The sequence below is a fragment of the Theropithecus gelada genome, chromosome 1 (genome assembly GCF_003255815.1).
Source record: "Theropithecus gelada isolate Dixy chromosome 1, Tgel_1.0, whole genome shotgun sequence".
In the NCBI taxonomy this organism is placed as follows: domain Eukaryota; kingdom Metazoa; phylum Chordata; class Mammalia; order Primates; family Cercopithecidae; genus Theropithecus; species Theropithecus gelada.
Genome location: NC_037668.1, coordinates 51,325,994 through 51,330,342, shown reverse-complemented (window position 1 = coordinate 51,330,342; position 4,349 = coordinate 51,325,994).

The following is a 4,349-nucleotide window of genomic DNA, read 5'->3' as shown; positions in this document are numbered from 1 at the left end:
TTTTTTTTTTTTCCCCTTTGAGACTGAGTCTCATTCTGTTGCCTAGGCAGGAGTGCAGTGGCACGATCTTGGCTCACTGCAACCTCTGCCTCTCAGGTTCAAGTGATTCTCCTGCCTCAGCCTCCCAAGTAGCTGGGACTACAGGCACCCGCCACCACGCTTGGCTAATTTTTTTATTTTTAGTAGAGATGGGGTTTCACTGTCTTGCCCAGGCTGCTCTCGAACTCCTGACCTCAAGTGATCCGCCCACCTCGGCCTCCCAAAGTGCTGGGATTACAGACGTGAGCCACTGTACCCGGCCTGGTGTCTTTTTTAAAGAACACCAATCACTGGATTTTGGCCCAACCTAATCTAGTATGACTTCATCTTAATTTAACTAATTATATTTACAGAGACCCTGTTTCCAAACAAGGTCACATTCACGGATTCCAGGTGGACAAGAAGTTTAGGGGGACACTATGCAACTCAGTACAGACCCAGGAACAAAGTCCACCCTCTGGGCTGTGTTGAGTGGCAGTCACTAGTTTATCCTCCCCCCACGAGATGAGCTCCAGGTTTACCTCTGCATCCCCAGTGCTCAGTCAGGACCCAGCACTGCATCTGAAGGGATCTGGTCAATATCTGTGAAACTGAACTGTTTCTGAAACGCTCTGATGTGTTTGGGAAAATCAAATCTTATTTTAACCCAGACACCAATCTTTTTGAAAGGCAAAGAAGTGGCATAAATGTTTAAAGGGGAATTTGCACGTTTATATATTGTCATTCCTTAAAGTTGAAGCATGCCTTTCTTTATTCATCAGTGGAATCCTTTCTCATTTTGGCAAAGAAAATGCCCAAGTGCCTGGCACAAACAAGCACTGAGTACTTCTTGAATGGATAAAACTAGATTCTAAAAATCATTTAATTAAATGCACCTCCACACTTTCCACTTCTCTCCATACACTGTATTTCTGTATTTCTGCTTTTCTGGGGGGATGGGGGACAAAGTCTCACTCTGTCACGCAGGCTGGAGTACAGTAGCATGCAATCTTGGCTCACTGCAACCTCCGCCTCCCGGGTTCAAGCAATTCTCTTGCCTCAGCCTCCCAAGTAGCTGGGATTACAGGCACCTGCCACCATGCCCAGCTAATTTTTGTATTTTTATTTTTTTTTTTATTTTTTTTTTTATTTTTTTTTTTTTGAGACGGAGTCTGGCTCTGTCGCCCAGGCTGGAGTGCAGTGGTGCGATCTCGGCTCACTGCAAGCTCCGCCTCCCGGGCTTACGCCATTCTCCTGCCTCAGCCTCCCGAGTAGCTGGGACCACAGGCGCCCGCCATCTCGCCCGGCTAGTTTTTTGTATTTTTTAGTAGAGACGGGGTTTCACCGTGTTCGCCAGGATGGTCTCGATCTCCTGACCTCGTGATCCGCCCGTCTCGGCCTCCCAAAGTGCTGGGATTACAGGCTTGAGCCACCGCGCCCGGCCTAATTTTTGTATTTTTAGTAGAGACAGAATTTCACCATATTGGCCAGGCTGGTCTTGAGCTTCTGACTTCAAGTGATCCACCCACCTTGGCCTCTCAAAGTGCTAGGATTACAGGTGTAAGCCACCACTCCCAGCCTCTATGTCTGCTTTAAGCAGAGAAGCAGAGCTTATGAGGGAGGAGAACAAGGGTGCAAAAGGGACCTAGATGTCACTAAGAACTGCCCTTGTTGTTTAGTTGAGGAAATGGGCCCAGACAGTGGACAAGACTTGCTCAAGGAGACAAATGAGATGGTGTCCAGTGCAACAAACCCAGGTTTTCTAACTTCTAGTTCTGTTCACTCTACATCGATGCCTCTCACCTGTCCCTGCAGGTGCACGTTTTGGTTATGTGGATAAGGAGAAATAAATGAAGATCACAATGTCCCATTTTATCTTCCCCAAGACAAGCTGTGTAACATCAAAGACCACTATGCAAACCGATTACTAGAAAATGTATGTGGATGGGTTTGGTTTTTTCCTAAGGTGTTCATGCTTACTGTTTTGGGCAATATTTCAAAATAATCTGGCAGAAAAAAGAAACAGAAGATAAAGAAAATAGCTGTGGGCCGGGTGCAGTGGCTCACGCCTGTAATCCCAGTACTTTGGGAGGCCGAGGCTGGAGGATCGCTTGAGGTCAGGAGTTCGAGACCAGTCCGGTCAACATGGTGAAACCCCATCTCTATTAAAAATACAATAATTAGCCAGGCATAGTGGCACACCTGTAATCCCAGCTACTTGGGAGGTTGAGGCAGGAGAATGGCTTGAACCCAGGAGGTGGAGGTTGCAGTGAGCCAAGATTGCAGCACTGCACTCCAGCCTGGGTGACAGAGCAAGACTCCATCTCAAAAAAAAAAAAGAAAAGAAAAAGAAAAAAAAAAGAAAAGAAAAGAAAATAGGGCCGGGCGCGGTGGCTCAAGCCTGTAATCCCAGCACTTTGGGAGGCCGAGGCGGGTGGATCACAAGGTCAGGAGATCGAGACTATCCTGGCTAACATGGTGAAACCCCGTCTCTACTAAAAATACAAAAAAAAACTAGCCGGGCGCGGTAGCGGGCGCCTGTAGTCCCAGCTTCTTGGGAGGCTGAGGCGGGAGAATGGCGTGAACCCGGGGGGCGGAGCTTGCAGTGAGCCGAGATCGCGCCACTGCACTCCAGCCTGGGAGACACAGTGAGACTCCGTCTCAAAAAAAAAAAAAAAAAAAGAAAAGAAAAGAAAATAGCTGTGATTCAGCAATAATCATTGTCTCTCCTCGTCACTGCCAGAATGAGGAAGTGCTGGGTTCTGTCAACATAGGCTCTGACTTCTCATGAGGTGCAAGAAAGAAGCAGCATGAACAAAGGCATAGATTTTGCACCCAGAGACATGGATTCTAGTCCCACCTCTGACCCAAACTAGCTGCATGATCTTGGGCAGCCCCCCAGCCCTCTCTGGGCTTCAGTTCCCTCCTCTGTACAATGGGAAGGGTAGGGAAGAGGATGGTGCCTAGGATCTTCAAAGTCCCTTCCAACTCTGAAGTGCTGCCATTCTCTCACTGGCATGTGGGAACTGAGAGTGCTACGTGGGGTCATGAGACTTCTTCTTCTTTTATTTTATTTATTTATTTATTTTTTTGAGACGGAGTCTCGTTCTATCGCCCAGGCTGGAGTGCAGTGGTGCGATCTCGGCTCACTGTCACCTCCACCTCCGGAGTTCAAGCTGTTCTCCTGCCTCAGCCTCCTGAGTAGCTGGGATTACAGGCGCACCCCACGCCCGGCTAATTTTGTATTTTTAGTACAGATGGGGTTTCACCACGTTGGCCAGGCTGGTCTCAAACTCCCGACCTCAGGTGATCTGCCCACCTCGGCCTCCCAAAGTGCTGGGATTACAGGCCTGAGCCACCTTGTCCGGTCAGAGACTTCTGATTTCTGTATTTCCCTCGCTACTAGCCTCACCTCCTGTTTGAGTATGTGCAGCACGTACAAATTGCAGAGGAACTGGGGAACTTCCCTGCCAGGCAATCCTTTGGCCTGGGTCCCCTTGGCTCTCCACTTTCTTTTTCTTTTCTTTCTTTCTTTCTTCTTTTCTTCTTTTTTTTTTTTTTTGAGACGGAGTCTCGCTCTGTCGCCCACGGGCTGGAGTGCAGTGGCGTGATGTCGGTAGAAGCTAAGCTATTTGAAATGCCTCAGAATTCCCAAAGAAAGCTCAGTAAATACCAGACAGATGAAACGGTCCTGCCCACTCCCCCTCTTTCAGTACCCACTTTTCTCCCTCCTCTCCCCTCATAATGTTTCCTCCCATCATCCGTCTACCTCCTTATTTCTGTCAGGGCTGTGAGATACCCTTCCAGTCTGGTATCTCCTCCTCCAGCCCCCTATGGCTCCCAAGTGATCACTAAAAAAAACTTGTGATCTGACTTCAGCCTACCCTTGCAGGATTGCTGCAGCAAAATGGATTACTCCCAGAGGCGTGATCACGGTTCGGTTCACTGCAGCCCAAACTTCCCGGGCTCAAGCGATCCCGAACCTCCCACCTCAGCCTCCTGAGTAGCTGGGACTCCAGAGGTGCACCACCACGCCAGGCTCAATTTGTTTATTTTTTGTAGCGACAGGCTAGTCTCCAACTTGTGGGCTCAGAGTGTTAGGATTACAGGCGTGAGCCACACTGCGCCTGGCTCAATGGACTTCTTAAATGTGAGTTCTCCGCACACACTGGGCCTTGCTCACCTCCACGATTTAACCTCGCAGTTAAGTCCCTTTTCAAGGTTTTTATTCGTCCTTCAGCGAAGCGCTGTCAACGCCTCCCTACGTCTTTCCGGGTTAGAGTACCAGAGGGCGCTCCGCCGACCCGAAGAGGAAGCGATCCCACCCCTTT